The sequence below is a fragment of the Ochotona curzoniae genome, unplaced genomic scaffold (genome assembly GCF_017591425.1).
Source record: "Ochotona curzoniae isolate NIBS_2020 unplaced genomic scaffold, NIBS_Ocur_1.0 contig_873, whole genome shotgun sequence".
NCBI classification, from domain to species: Eukaryota; Metazoa; Chordata; class Mammalia; order Lagomorpha; family Ochotonidae; genus Ochotona; species Ochotona curzoniae.
Window position 1 is genome coordinate 22,185 of NW_024466597.1, and position 16,532 is coordinate 38,716.

General features: G+C 44.7%; 1 pseudogene; it reads left to right on the plus strand.

Annotated features, from left to right (window-relative positions):
• Window positions 1-593: 593 nt before the first annotated feature.
• Window positions 594-3,273, plus strand: LOC121164594 (annotated as a pseudogene).
• Window positions 3,274-16,532: the final 13,259 nt, after the last annotated feature.

The following is a 16,532-nucleotide window of genomic DNA, read 5'->3' on the forward strand; positions in this document are numbered from 1 at the left end:
CTAAGAATTTCAAAGTTGGATTTTTTTAAGAGTTACCAGCTGTAAATTTACCAAGAATGCTTAATTTTGAAAAATTGCACATTTTTTTGTTGTGTTACAATTGTGTTTAAATTGGAGTAACAAACAGGTCCTAGTGAGTAAGAGTGGTCCCTTTAGTTTTTCAGAAAATGATACAGATATTTAAGAAAAATAACATTTCATATTTACAGTTCTAGGTTCTTTTATCAGTTAAGAAGTTTTATTGTTGCTAGTAACTTTACCTGAAGTTTAGATAACATATTTCTCAAAGTGGTTGCAGAAACTTTTAGAATTTCTATTAAATAAAACAAGTTCCATAAAGAAAATGAGGACAATGCTTAGTATAAAAATAATTATGCATAGCAATAGCTTTATTGTGTCGGAGTTAAAATAGCTTTTTTGAGTAAGTATTGAAACGCTTCATAAAGAGAGTTGGTTGACAATGATTCAGAGAGCCAGGCCGCTCGGCTTCCCGGCTCGGGAGTCTCTCCGGACGGACGGGCCAGAAGTCGTCCCCCTGCAATGGAGCGCTGCAGCCCGCTCCCCGCCCGGCTGCCCCACGTCGCGCGGGGACGGTGGTGGCCGCCAGGCTCTGCTCGCGGGAGCGAAGGGGACCGAGCCGCCCGGCCTGTGCCCGCCCGTAGGTCCTCAAGATGTCCTCGCCGGCCCCCACTGCGGAGGAAGAGGACACCACCGCCCAGCGCATCCGAGAAGGAGCCCGACATGCCGGCCCGAAAGCGGAGAGCGAGGAGGAGGAGGAGGAGGAAGATGACGACGAGGAGGAGGAGGAGGAGGAAGAGAAAGAAGAGTCTCATCGTGGAAGGCAAGAGGGAAAAGACAAAAGTAGAGAGGTTGACCATGCAAGTCTCTTCCTTGCAGAGGGAGCCATTTACCATTGCACAGGGAAAGGGACAGAAACTTTGTGAAATTGAAAGGATACATTTCTTTCTGAGTAAGAAGAAAACTGATGAACTTAGAAATCTTCGCAAACTACTTTACAATAGACCAGGCACAGTGTCCTCATTAAAGAAGAATGTGGGTCAGTTCAGTGGCTTTCCGTTTGAGAAAGGAAGTACCCAGTATAAAAAGAAGGAAGAAATGTTGAAAAAGTTTAGAAGTGCCGTGTTGAAGAGCATCTGCGAAGTGCTTGATGTGGAGAGATCGGGTGTGAACAGTGAGCTAGTGAAGAGGATCTTCAACTTCCTAATGCATCCAAAGCCTTCTGGCGAACCACTACCAAAGGCTAAGAAGACTCCTAGCAAAGGCAGTAAAAAGGAACGCAACAGTTCTGGAACGGCAAGCAAAGCGAAACGAACCAAATACCCCGAGATTCTGTCAGATGAGTCGAGTAGTGATGAAGATGAAAAGAAAAGCAAGGAAGAGTCTTCAGAGGATGAAGATAAAGAAAGTGAAGAGGCGCCACCAAAAAAGACATCGAAAAAAGAAAAACCTAAGCAGAAAGCTGCTGCTAAAAGTAAAAAATCTGTAAAAAGTGCTAATGTGAAGAAAGCAGATAGCAGCACCACCAAGAAGAACCAGAACAGTTCCAAGAAAGAAAGCGAATCTGAGGATAGTTCGGATGAAGAACCTCTAATTAGAAAATTGCAGAAACCACCTACAGATGAAGAGCTAAAGGAAACAATAAAGAAATGGTTGGCCAACGCTAACTTGGAGGAAGTCACGATGAAGCAAATCTGTAAAGAGGTGTGTGAAAGTTACCCTGCTTATGACTTAACCGAAAGAAAAGATTTCATAAAAACAACTGATAAAGAACTAATCTCTTGAGATGTGATAGAGGAAGAGGCAGCGGATGTATTCCCATCCATCTGAAGATCTGATTTGTACCATTATACCAGCAAAGAGAATGTAACTCCTTTTCTAAATCCTTGCTAAGTATTGTTGGCACAACTAAACTGCTGACCTTTTACTGTCTTGAGTGTCACGTAAAATTGAGTTTGCCGTTTTAAATTGCATTTCTATGCAGGTTTTAGTTAAAAACTCGTGCATGGCAGTAATTGTTCCCTGCTTTCATAGTTGTATTTTGTAAATTTTTGATTTCTTTATATAAGGTCATAGCTAGATGTGGGTTTTAGTGCAGTTAACATTAGCTTGCTTAAGACATTCTTTTAACTAAATAGAACTCTCTCTGGCATTTATACAAAGACTGTTGCAGTATTTAGTACATGAATTATTTTGAATTTTGAATACACGTCTCTTCTGTCAGAGTGAGAGCTCACTGATGGTGTGGATCGGAGAACAGAAACCACAGTTGTCCAGGGGCCTAAATCAGAGCTTCTCCTGCATGTATATAATGTCAGATTGTCAGCATGACAGAAGTTATTTTTGTATCTTTAAAAACCAATTTGTTGTATATAGTTTTTTAAATTTCTTTTGTGCAGATCAATTTTTAAACTCATGTGGGTAGGTATCTTTCTAGTTGTAAGCCATGAACAGTCAGTGTTGAAGCAGTGTGAGCGGGCAGTGGAGCTGGCACCCAGCGGCCAGGCACTGAGGACCTTGCTCTCCTGGCCTGCCTTCCAGTGGTCAGTCTGTAGTTTTACTGCTGAGACTGCAGAAATGGTAAGGACAGATCAAAACATCAAAATTTCCAAAACTTTTTGGGAAGAGGTTACATATAAGCACATTTGGCTTATTAGTAAAAGTCGATTTTTAATAACTGCTTTGCCCATAAAAATGCAAATATCTGCAGAAAACTTGGACTGCTGTCATAATTATGACAAAAGTACCAGATGTCGTGCCAGAAATGCTACACAGAAGTAGATATCTCTGACAAAGTATTTCTCAGAAATAACATGCTTATTATTTTTAGCATTTAAAAATTTCATGTATTTGTGTAATTGGGGCTTTTGGTTTTGAAGTTTTAGCCAATCAGGATTCTATTCAATCAGCATATGGACCACTCTTGAGTGAGGCAGATTTTATCTTTTTCTTAATCAGTTTATTACATCTCTGAATTTAAACTAAACCATGCTGCTATAACAAAATAAGTCGATGTATCCATGGAGTGTTTTAAAAAAAAAATCTTTGCATCATAGAAACTGATTTTGAATGTGAACCAGAGTTTTCACAGGTTTGACCTGTTTCTTGGTAGTTCATATTTTAGGAAATGGTATGTTTAATATAAGGGAATGGAATTATAAGCAACTAAGGGAGACCTACAAATTGGCTTTGGATTTTAAATATTCTTGCAAACCTTGTGAATAAAAATTACAACTCTCAAAAAAAAAAAAAAAAGAAAGAAAAAGAAAATGATTCAGAGAAATATTCTCCTGTTTCAACTCTTCCAGAATGGAAAAATATTTATCTACATCTTATTGATAAACTAAGTTTCAAACTGGATAAAGGTAAATATATTTCCCTTGATCTCATTCTGCACATTTCAAAAAATGAATTACATATGCTTATTGTGGAGATTATGTGATGTGTGGAGTGTGTTGTTTTGGATTATTCATTTTTTTTTCTTGTTTGTTTTGCTTACGTGGGGAGTAGGGCTAAAAGAGCACAGTGAATGAATCTTTTGGCTTGAGTCTTGGCAGGCCAATGCCCTTCTTCCCAAATGCACTGTAAGGTTCAGCACCTTTCCATTCTCAGCGAGTGAAGACAGGGGCATGGCTGCATGTCTGCAGTGCTAATGTTTGATGCTCTAGATTAAGAGTTAAGATCTAGGGGGCGATTTGAAGGTATGGAGCCTGTTGAGGAACTGAGTGCAGAGTTGTAATAAAGGTCTGGCTACTTTTTGTAATATAATCACACTCAGCTTAATTTCTAATTGGTCCATCGATTTCATGAACTTCCACATAACATCCCACTACAATTGTTTTATTTTAAATCAGTCAAAACTAGTATCTACTACTTGAAAGTAAAAGCAGTGATTATTTCAACATGCAACAAACATTTGAGAAACAGAAGTGATAGAAATATGTGAATGATGATAAGAGCAATTATTCTGGATGGGCATCGTAATTCTGTGAAATTATAATTCATTTTATTATGATTCTGGGAAAAATCAGAAGTTATGACATTACATTATTTCACCTTGTATTTTCTAGTTACACTTTTAACAAATTAAAGTGGAACATGTGTTTAGGAAGATGGTTTTTACTGAGTTGCTTGGCATATTAAATGAGTCGATTTTGTTTGGTGTATTCAAGAAACTGAAAGTATCTACATGTTTATCTTAGAAGTACCAATTAAAAGAGTGCTGAATAAACATTTCCTATTCATTCTACTAGTAATTTGACTAATGTGTACATCTGTGTTCTCATGAGGAAGAGGAATGAACTTTAACTCTGAATATTCAACCTCTTTTTAATGATAGATTTTTCTGGTCAGAATGGAGGCAAATGCCTTCTTTGTTGTATGACAGATTTGTCATTTTAACTAGTTTTCTGTAAACCAGCAGGGACAGAATGCTATGGAACTAATGAATGCCCAACAAAGATTCAATCAAATATCTGAAGAATTTGGAAGATCTTTCATTTGCTCCTAGAAAACAACCAAAGTCTAGAAACATGTAGGTAGCACTTTTGTACTTACAAATACCTAAGGTAATTTTTCTTCCTTAGTTGATCCAAATTAGTTTACCCAGAACAATTAGTATTAAACTGCCTTCCAAACTATACCTCAGTTTCCTTGATAGGTTGGAGTATGGAAAGTGGTTTGTGTGGAACTGTATCAAGGAGAGAAGCGCTGTAGTTTCGTAGACTACTATTGTGTCAGAGGAAGCAACCATCAGAGACGAATAAGGGCCTTGCGTCATTTATGCATGTCCCAAATACACAAGATTTATGATTAGCCAATATGTGGATATAATAGTGGCACGCTCTCCTTGAGCGTGTCTGAGGTTTCACATTAAAAAACAAACATCAAAGAGACAATTAAATACACGCTGCCTCTGAACACTGGGGTAGTATTCTCTGAATTCACAAACATAATGGCTGGCTTATCCTGCTCTCTTGGGATAGTAGAGTGGGGATTGCCATATGTTGCTGTAAAGGTGCTTTCAGTGCCTGTTTGTACATAAGCCATAATTCATATCCTACTGGATTAAGAGACATGGAGCTCTAATATTAGTAAGACTGTGGATTGTTCCTATTTGTGAAAATAAAGAAAATAGAATTAAGAAGAACTTAGGGCCTCTTCAAAGTACAGAATGACAAGACAGAACATCTATTTGCTGCATCTTTTACCAGAGAGATAAACAAGGCATCTTAACTTGATCGGCTGATGTGCCTGTTATCATTGCAAGTGTGTTTACGCCATTCTGCTCTTCTCTGTTCTTCCATGATGAGGAACTAGCTAAAAGATATTTTGATATATCTCAGGAAGCTGATTCATTCTGAAGATTTAATAACTTAAGGCCTGAGGAATACTTTACTGAGGAATGGATGCTGTAAGGAGACTTGGCAAGGATTGAGTTTTTATTTCTTGAAGAAGCTTGGCTGTTGGAATCTACTGTACATGGTTTGATTTTGTAGCTCTGCCATTCTGTTAGTTATGGTATCTGTAGTATAGTACTATTATAACGTTATCAGCCACCTCCCCCTCTAATGAACTTTTAATATAGCACATATTCTAAGTAGTTCTGTTGGCTTTGACTGTTGTAGGTGTTTAAGCTTGTAGGTCGTGCCATTCACTTAGGCCATCTTATATATTTTGGGCTCAGGGAGGAAGATTTCTGAAATACACAAAAACCATTGGGCTCTGCCCTCATTCTTGGACACCTCCATTTTCTAACCTGTAAGGACTTTTGGTAGTAAGACTAACAAACCTGAAAACCCTGAGAGTCATTCCTGTGTCTGCATCATCCTCCTAGCCACTCACATGCTTTTGCTTTTAATTTTCTATTCCACTGGCTTACACATCGCAGTGATGCTTCGCATTTAAGTTCCCATCACTTGTGCAGAGTACCACAACAGGGGCCTAACCAAGTTCTCCTCATCTTTTTCTGCCAATTCCTATTCATATCACTCCTAGACAGAGTTTTATGACAGATCTGAATTTATTGGCCCACTGATTAAAGCATCATTTATTGCTGCACCAGATTTTCTAGGCTTATCTCTAACTCCTATTCTCATGTGTGTAATTGGGTTCTTTGCTTTTTAAATTTAAATACATTTTAAAATATTTTTAAAGATTTATTTATTTTTACTGCAAAATCCGATGTACCTAGAAGAGAAGAGACAGAGAAAGATCTTCCATCTAATGATCCACTCCCCAAATGACCACACGGCCAGAATTAAGCTATCCAAAGCCAGGAGCCAGGAGCTTCTTGTAGGTCTCCCATACAGGTGCAGGGTCCCAAGGCTTTGGGCCATCCTCAACTGCTGGTCACAAGCAGGGAGCTGGATGGGAAGCGGGGCCACTGGGACCAGAACTGATGACTATATGGGATACCGGGGCAGCATGTGCAAGGCGAGGACTTTAACTGCCAGGCCACCGTGCCAGACCCTAAATATTTTTTTAAAGTTTCTTTGAAAGTTGGAGAAGACAGAGAAAGAGAGTGGGAGAGAGAAACATCTGCTGTCTTCTAGTTCACTCCAGCTGCCACAATGACCAACGCTGGGCCATAGTGAAGTTAAGAGCTCAGGGATTTCTCTGTGTCTCCCACATGGCTGACGAGCCATTTGATTCCTCTACCATTGCTTTTGCAGGTATATTAGTAGAAAGCTGGATCAGATGTGGAGCAGCTGGTGATCAAACTGGCACCCACATGGATGCACTATTGGTGCTGACCCCAAATTTTTGCTTTTCACTAAACGTATGACATCATCTCACTTCCCTGGCTGCATTCATGTGTTGCCTCAACCTACAGTGTTCTTTTCACTGTTCCTCTTGAACTTCAGATCCAGCTGGTAGTTGTCAGTCTCTTTCATCCAGACTTCCTGATAACAATACCTGGATGCCACCTTTGCTCCACCTGTGAGATCCAATGTACTTGTTTGGAGACAATGCCATGTCATCTTGTCCGTCCAGACGGAATTTGTGTGTTGTCACACTGCTTGCTCTACCATTTCCTGTTCAAAGGTAAAAAGTCTGTTCTTGCTGTTGTCTCTCCTCCCTCTTGTGACTTGACACGAGAATTCAGATATTCATTAAATAGAATTCTTACTGACCTAGGAGAGAGATTTCTTAAAAGTTAGTTGGCCAAATCTTAACAGAAAACTGGATTATCATTTGATTTATTTTGTGTAAGTCATTTTTCCGTGAGTCTAACAGGCAAATGTATAAAAAGAAAAATAATAAATGAGTGAGACTGTTGTGGATTCATTAGATGACATTTATTTGTGAGCAGCAGAGCAGAAGATGACCTGAACCTTATCATATTTTTGGACATTCTGATAGCAGAAACCTTGTGATGGAATTTTGTGAAGCAAAACCATTTTCTCACATATAATCCACGTTTCCTCCTGTCTTTCAGAGGAAGACTTGTTCCAATGTCTTTCCAGGATTAATGCCACCATCTGTAGATTTTTTTTTTTAACTCTCATTCCTTTCTGTCTGTTCTGGGATTTAGAACCATAAAATCTTTCTTCTTTTCACATGTCTTTAAATTCTTTTCCTTTGTACCAACTGCTTCCATTTAGCCAAAAAAAAAAAAAAATGTTTTTTAGAGTATTTTTCCCCCTTATTTTATCCAGTTTTCCTGGCTACTCTCATACTTTCCTTTTTTTTTTTTTTTTCAGGACCAATAAGCTTCCTGGAGATAAAGTCTAATCTAAGAACTTTTACTTCTCTGTGTGTGTTCAGCGTCATTAGGGTCTACACTGCCTTCCGTGTAGTAATACTTTTAGAAAGATCTCTCTCTTCCCCACCCCTGTCCCTCCCCTGCTCTCTCTCTCACACCCCCTCTGTCCCTCCCCTTCTCTCTCTCACCCCCTCTCTGTCCCTCCCCTGCTCTCTCTCACCCCCTCTCTGTCCCTCCCCCACTCTCTCTCACCCCCTCTCTGTCCCTCCCCTGCTCTCTCTCACCCCCTCTCTGTCCCTCCCCCTCTCTCTCACCCCTCTCTGTCCCTCCCCTGCTCTCTCTCACCCCCTCTCTGTCCCTCCCCTGCTCTCTCTCACTCCCTCTCTGTCCCTCCCCTGCTCTCTCTCACCCCCTCTCTGTCCCTCCCCTGCTCTCTCTCACTCCCTCTCTGTCCCTCCCCTTGTCTCTCTCACTCCCTCTCTGTCCCTCCCCTGTCTCTCTCACCCCTCTCTGTCCCTCCCCTGTCTCTCTCACTCCCTCTCTGTCCCTCCCCTTGTCTCTCTCACCCCCTCTCTGTCCCTCCCCTGCTCTCTCTCACCCCTCTCTGTCCCTCCCCCCTCTCTCTCACTCCCTCTCTGTCCCTCCCCTGCTCTCTCTCACCCCTCTCTGTCCCTCCCCTGCTCTCTCTCACTCCCTCTCTGTCCCTCCCCTCTCTCTCTCACTCCCTCTCTGTCCCTCCCCCACTCTCTCTCACCCCCTCTCTGTCCCTCCCCTGCTCTCTCTCACTCCCTCTCTGTCCCTCCCCTGCTCTCTCTCACTCCCTCTCTGTCCCTCCCCTGCTCTCTCTCACCCCTCTCTGTCCCTCCCCCTCTCTCTCTCCCCCCCTCTCTGTCCCTCCCCTGCTCTCTCTCACTCCCTCTCTGTCCCTCCCCTGCTCTCTCTCACTCCCTCTCTGTCCCTCCCCTGCTCTCTCTCACCCCCTCTCTGTCCCTCCCCTGCTCTCTCTCACCCCTCTCTGTCCCTCCCCTCTCTCTCTCACCCCCTCTCTGTCCCTCCCCTGCTCTCTCTCACCCCTCTCTGTCCCTCCCCTGCTCTCTCTCACCCCCTCTCTGTCCCTCCCCCGCTCTCTCTCACTCCCTCTCTGTCCCTCCCCTGCTCTCTCTCACTCCCTCTCTGTCCCTCCCCTGCTCTCTCTCACTCCCTCTCTGTCCCTCCCCTTGTCTCTCTCACTCCCTCTCTGTCCCTCCCCTGCTCTCTCTCACCCCCTCTCTGTCCCTCCCCTGCTCTCTCTCACTCCCTCTCTGTCCCTCCCCTTGTCTCTCTCACCCCCTCTCTGTCCCTCCCCCACTCTCTCTCACCCCCTCTCTGTCCCTCCCCCTCTCTCTCTCACTCCCTCTCTGTCCCTCCCCCACTCTCTCTCACCCCCTCTCTGTCCCTCCCCCTCTCTCTCTCACTCCCTCTCTGTCCCTCCCCTGCTCTCTCTCACTCCCTCTCTGTCCCTCCCCTGCTCTCTCTCACTCCCTCTCTGTCCCTCCCCTTGTCTCTCTCACTCCCTCTCTGTCCCTCCCCTGCTCTCTCTCACTCCCTCTCTGTCCCTCCCCTGCTCTCTCTCACTCCCTCTCTGTCCCTCCCCCCTCTCTCTCACTCCCTCTCTGTCCCTCCCCTGCTCTCTCTCACCCCCTCTCTGTCCCTCCCCCACTCTCTCTCACTCCCTCTCTGTCCCTCCCCACTCTCTCTCACTCCCTCTCTGTCCCTCCCCTGCTCTCTCTCACTCCCTCTCTGTCCCTCCCCTGCTCTCTCTCACCCCCTCTCTGTCCCTCCCCTGCTCTCTCTCACTCCCTCTCTGTCCCTCCCCCTCTCTCTCTCACTCCCTCTCTGTCCCTCCCCCACTCTCTCTCACTCCCTCTCTGTCCCTCCCCTGCTCTCTCTCACTCCCTCTCTGTCCCTCCCCTCTCTCTCTCACTCCCTCTCTGTCCCTCCCCCTCTCTCTCTCACTCCCTCTCTGTCCCTCCCCCACTCTCTCTCACTCCCTCTCTGTCCCTCCCCTGCTCTCTCTCACTCCCTCTCTGTCCCTCCCCCACTCTCTCTCACTCCCTCTCTGTCCCTCCCCCACTCTCTCTCACTCCCTCTCTGTCCCTCCCCTTCTCTCTCTCACTCCCTCTCTGTCCCTCCCCCACTCTCTCTCACTCCCTCTCTGTCCCTCCCCCACTCTCTCTCACTCCCTCTCTGTCCCTCCCCTGCTCTCTCTCACTCCCTCTCTGTCCCTCCCCACTCTCTCTCACTCCCTCTCTGTCCCTCCCCCACTCTCTCTCACTCCCTCTCTGTCCCTCCCCCACTCTCTCTCACTCCCTCTCTGTCCCTCCCCCACTCTCTCTCACTCCCTCTCTGTCCCTCCCCCACTCTCTCTCACCCCCTCTCTGTCCCTCCCCCACTCTCTCTCTCCCTCTCTGTCCCTCCCCCACTCTCTCTCTCTCTCTGTCCCTCCCCCACTCTCTCTCACTCCCTCTCTGTCCCTCCCCCACTCTCTCTCACTCCCTCTCTGTCCCTCCCCCACTCTCTCTCACTCCCTCTCTGTCCCTCCCCCACTCTCTCTCACTCCCTCTCTGTCCCTCCCCCACTCTCTCTCACTCCCTCTCTGTCCCTCCCCCACTCTCTCTCACTCCCTCTCTGTCCCTCCCCACTCTCTCTCACTCCCTCTCTGTCCCTCCCCCACTCTCTCTCACTCCCTCTCTGTCCCTCCCCCACTCTCTCTCACTCCCTCTCTGTCCCTCCCCCACTCTCTCTCACCCCTCTCTGTCCCTCCCCCACTCTCTCTCACTCCCTCTCTGTCCCTCCCCCACTCTCTCTCACTCCCTCTCTGTCCCTCCCCCACTCTCTCTCACTCCCTCTCTGTCCCTCCCCCTTCTCTCCTTCCTCTCTGGTTTCTCTTGCTTTACCCCTTTCCATTCACTCAGATTCTTTTTTCATTAAAATTGCAGGATAACAAATGAAGTTTTTTTTTTTTTAATTTTAAGCCATTAAATTCTGAGATTTTATGTTACATGTAATAGATAGCTAAAACATCTTAAAATAGCCTTTAGCCTTCTCTATCCATTAAATAATATACTAGCTGCCATGCTGTTCCCTACCTGCTTCTATCTGCTAAAACTGTACTCCCATAATGTTTAGTAGATGGCCTTTACTGTGATAGGTCACCTTATTCCTTGTTTATGTCCACACCAAGATAAATATCTTCTCATGTAACAACTAAGTCACAGAAAACGTAGAGTGATTCCTGTTTGCATAGGGGCTTAGTGTGTATCTATGGAGTAAACGTAACAAAGCTGTATTTCATTAATCAGAAAAACAAGAGTTAGGACAATAATTATCATCGGATGAGAGATATTTAAAGTTTCTTCAGAAAGCATTAAAAAAACAATCCAAGATGTTTGGTGAAGCACATTTCCCAGATGAGGAAGTGCAGAGGATGTTGTAGGAGCACATGGTAGAAAGCCTTTGGAGGAAGGTGCGGCTGCAGAGAGGACGCAAGCCAAGTTCTGCCGCGTGCTTGAGCTTTAGCTACAACGCCTGCTCCCTCAGAGCTCTCCACGGGGAGATACGCATGGGAAAGTGCGGTGCAACTGCATTTAACAATAGAATGTTTTCTGCATATATTACATGTTCACTTCTACTCAGGTAGAGCTAGGAGTGATGAGCAGATTGTTTTCTGTAAACTTTGAACTTCGTAAGAAACTGGAAGATCCCGATTGCATCTGAGCCGTTATCTAGGTGACAATACGTGAAGAAAGAAACAAAGACGCGGACGAATAAGAAAGTTAGGAAAGAGTTAAACCTTGAACTTCTAGAATGATTGGGACTTCATATATGATGTCCTGTTTGTAAAATGTGAAGGAGTTTGTCAGGCTGATAATAGACTCTCTTAAGACATCTCTTTGGGATATAGAATTTAAACGTGCTTAATATTTGTGACTACAATTAAAGTTGTTGTATAGGTGTCACAGGACAGCTTATTATTTTAGCATTTTTTCTTTTAGGGAATGAATGATAAGTTGGTGAATCCCAATCATTTTATTGGTGATTAATGAGTCCTTAGAAATTGTATACACAACAGGAAGTGTGCTTGTGGGACTGGTTAATGCCAGATGCTGTGAGCATGCCCTATTATAAGCTTTAGGGAAACCGATAATATTAACAGTTTTTTGACAATGAACAGGTAAATCAGGATGTTACCCAATAGAGGTAATGATTTAAAAAATGATTTGTTGAGATTTTACTATGTACCAGGGAGAAACTATTCTGAATCAGCACATGTATGAATTGAAGGAGTTTATGATATAGTCGGGAAGGAAAGGGGGCATGTCATTTGGCTTATCCAGTTCTTAGTTTCAGAGTCCTTATGTGGGAGATAAAACTGAAAACAAAGTACATAAGTTTCAGTATTTTAGGAAAGATCAAAAAATGAGGAAAATGAAAAAAGACAAATGTCTAGCTAAAAGATGGAAGGTAGTAAGGAGTAGTTAGAGGAAGACTAAAGGAAGAGGCACGTAAGGCATTGAGGAGAAAGAGAGCCAGCACAGGGTTGACGTGAGGTGGACCAGCATCATGGAAGTCAGGCCAAGAACCGAGACAGTGTGAGCCAGATGGAAGGAGGAATAACTAATTAGGGATAAAGAAAGAATTGAATGCAGGGAGTGAAAGGAGAAAAACTATACTTTCTGTTTAAATAGTACTTTTCATTTCCAGAAAGCCTTATAAATATTAACTAATTAACCCTAATCTAGTCCCGGGCATAAGCATTATTATCATAGTTATTATTAATAACTGAATGTAAAGGGGTCAGAAAGGGTTAGACACACAAAGCTTTAAATCTTGCCCATGTGTTTTATTCCTCTGACATGAAAGCAGTAGCTGGAAGGAAAGTTTTGTTTCAAATTCTTGCAAATCCATTATTGCTGAATGAGAGCTGTTTGCTTCCTTCACCTCTGTGACCTCAGGCCATGCGACCTGAAGATGGAGTCTGCATCTTACTATCAGGAATTCTTCCCCTGTAACTCATCCTCACTGGAGAAAACAAAGAGCCTTTAATTCAGCATCAGTACTTTGGACTGACAGGATTATGACTAATAGCAGTCTCGCTTCTTAGAACAATGCGTACTCTCTCCTGAATACTGCTCAGTTGCCACATGGCGGCAGCAGCTGGCTGTGTGGTTTATGGCCACATGATGTTTCGGAGGCTTTCTCTTCTCTTTCTGCTGAGGCAGGGTGGAAGCTCCCCATCAGGAACCACTCAGTGCTCCAGCCTGCTAATTGTACTGTTGCTTGGGGGAGCAGGGAGAGGGTGGGGTATTAAAAAATGAATGGAATGAAGCTTTGAATGTGCTTGGTGGAGCTTGCATCCTGTTTTAGGCAGTCAGAGATGGGGACTGTCAGGCCCCAAGGCAGGGCCATTTAAGGTACACAGAATAATGTGGTGTGGCCCTGTCAGGGCATCAGTAGGTAGGACTCACTTTTCAATAAGTCTGTAGCAGGGATTCAACAGTCAAAAAAACGGAGGTGAGATTCAGCATGTGTAGCAGGCTAATTTTTAAGTTGATCATTTTGTATGGCCTACAAATGATGTTATAAATATCCAAATGGCCATTGGCAGAAAGGATAGAGAGCAATGATACAAGCCTGTAATAACACAAGTTTTGTTTTCTTTAACACTAGAATCTGCAAGCTACCTAAGGTGCAGGTACAAAGGCTGTTAGCATTCCTGGTCGAGATGCTAAGGGCGCCAGGTAAAATAGCCACCACTCAGAGATTATTTGTGGAAGCAGCTAACTGACAAAGCAAGATCGTCGTCATTTAAAGGTGAATTTAAACAGGAATGCATGCACAAACTGTATGCTGTAGCAGAAGGAAGACTTGTTTTCCACAATTAGTTTTGCTCTTTTTTTAGGTTTATTTTTTATTGGAAAGGCAGGTATACAGTGAGGAGAGACAAGGAGGAAGATCTTCCGTCCGATGGTTCACTCCCCAAGTGGCTGCAACAGCTGGAGCCAATCCAAAGCCACTAGCTCTTCCGGGTCTCCCATGCTGGTGCAGGGTCCCAAGGCTTTGGGCCGTCCTCGACTGCCTTCCCAGGCCACAGGCAGGGAGCTGGATGGGAAGCAGGGCCGCCAGGATTAGAACCGGCGCCCATATGGGATTCTGGCGCTTTCAAGGTGAGGACCTTAACCTCTACACTATGGCGCCGGGCCCTAGTTTGCTCTTTTTTAAAATAAGAAAAAAAAAAATTATTGATTGATTTTTTTGGCTTTGGTGTGTACTGGTTGATTCCTTAAACAGAATTCAAATCATATAATGCAATTGTCAAAAACAATTGCAGTTTTAAATTCCACAGATACAGGGTTATAGCATAATTTGTGATACCTAAATGGCCCTTCCCTCTTTTTCAAAAGATTTAATTTGCCTGAAGGGCAGAGTTACAGGGAAAGGCTGAGTGGGGATGGTGAGAGTGAGACAGAGTCTTCAATTACTGGTTTACTCCCCGGTGGCCACAGTGGCCAGGAGTTGAAGCCAGGAACCAGGAACTCCATCTGGATCTCCTCCATGGGTGCAGGGGTTCCCAGGATCATCAACTGCTGCATTCACAGGTGCTTTCCCAGGGAGCTGGATTGGAAGTGGAACAGCCAGGACTTACTGATGCTGCTATGGGATGACAGCATTGCAGGCCACGGCTGTGGTTCAGTGGTGGCTGCCCATGTCTTCTGCTTTAAAACAACAACAAAAATGTGTCATGGCTTGTGGTGATGGTTCAGTGGCTACATTCTTGCCTTGCAACTGCTGAAATCTCATAAGGGTGCAGGCTCATGTTCCAGCTGCTGTACCTCCCACCCAGATCCCTGCTTGTGGCCTGGGAAAGCAGTAGAGGACATCCCAGTGACGTGGGACCCTGCACCTGTGTGGGAGATGTGAAAGAAGCTCCTGGCTCCTGGGTTCAGATTGGCTCAGCTCCAGCCGTTGCAGCCACTTAAGGGATGAATCAACAGCTGGCTGATAGCTGCCTGCAATGCCAGCATCTCACTCTGACACCAGGTGCTGCACTTCTGATCCAGCTCCCTGCAGATGTGCCTGGGAAGGCCACAGAAGATGGCCCAAGTGCTTGCATTCCTGCCACCTGTGTGGGAGACCCAGATGGAGTTCCAGGCTGCTGGCATCTGGACAGTGAATCGGCACATAGCCCATTCCTTCTGTCCCCCTCTCTCCATCCCCTCCCTTTCATTCTTCCTTTGAACTAAATAATGTAAATCTTTAAAAAAGATTTATTAGGAAGAGAAAAGAAAGGGAGAGGGATCTTCCATTCACTGGTTTGTTTCCGCAGATACACATAGTAGTCAAGAATGGGGCAGATGCCGGGGGCCCGGGGCCAGGAGCAAGGAGTCAGGGGCCAGGGGCCAGGAGTCAGGGGCCAAGGGCCAGGGGCCAGGGGCCAGGAGCCAGAAGGCAGGAGTCAGGGGCCAGGAACAAGGAGCCAGGGGCCAAGGACCAGGGGCCAGGAGCCAGGGGCCAGTAGCCAGAAGGCAGGAGTCAGGGGCCAGGGGCTCAGTTTAAGCTTTTTGTGTGGTGATAAGATACAAATAATTGAACCATTACCTGCTGCCTTCCAAGGTGATTATTAGTAGGAAACTGGGATGCAAGTGGAGCAGGCAGGACTCCTACCAGGCACATCGCTATGGGAGTGGTGTGCCAAGCAGCAACTGCGCTAGCTACCAAGTGCCTGCCTTCGTCCCTTCTGCTCTGTGCGAAGCAAGTCAGGCCACAGATTTGTTTACTGGGGTGAAAAGTAAAGGTGGACTAATAGCTAACAGGCTGTTTAGGTATAAATGTCTGTATCTATTTTTATATAATTTTAGACTCTTAAAATTCTGAGACACTTTTTACATTCCTTCAGTTGCAAAAAATGGAAAACAACTACTTTAAATAATGCCACCTGTGTTTTTGCTCTAAATTGATAAAATAACTTTTCAAGACTAGCAAACTAAATTTTAAAATACACTTTTTATTCTCTCTGTGTTAGCGAAACTAATCAATGAAATCAGTTACAGTCTTTGCTTGATTTTATATTCTGGAGCCTTGTAAACCTCACCAAGAAATTATATTTATTTCAAACCTTTCTTTTCTCTGTTTCTTGATGTGTGTGATTTAGTTTATTTAGATTTCTTCAGAGCCATTATTGAGCATTGAAAATTAAACTAGGCATACAGGTTTTGTGGGGCTGGTAAGTAGCAAAGCAGACGCATCCTTCACCTGGAGTGCCAGCATCTCATATGGTCACACTTCGTGGCTGGGCTACTACACCTCTGATTCCTCTCCCTGTTTATAACCTGGGAAAGCAGCAGAGAATGGTCCACGTCTTTGGGCCTGTGAATGCATGTGGGAGACCTGGAAAGTAGCTCCTGGCTCCTGGATTTGGGACGGCTCAGCTCTGGTTGTTGTGGCCATGTGGGGAATGAACCAGTGACTGGAAGGAGAGTCTTCTGTCTGCTTTTCACTTCATAAATGCCTGAGTCTGCAGCTCTGTCAGTTTCCCTGTGGAGGCCTGATGTCTGAGTGCTGAGTCACCACACATCGCCCTGCAGGCACATGGGCAGGAAGCTAGATTGGGGACAAAGGAGCTGGGACTCAAACTAGCTGTCAGATATGGGGTATGTGTGTCCCAAGTGGTTGTTTAGCCTGCTGTGCCACAAACCCACTCCAGGTTTCAGGTTTCATTGTAACCAGGAAACACTTCTTGATAAGTGTTTATGAGTATGTGTTTGTG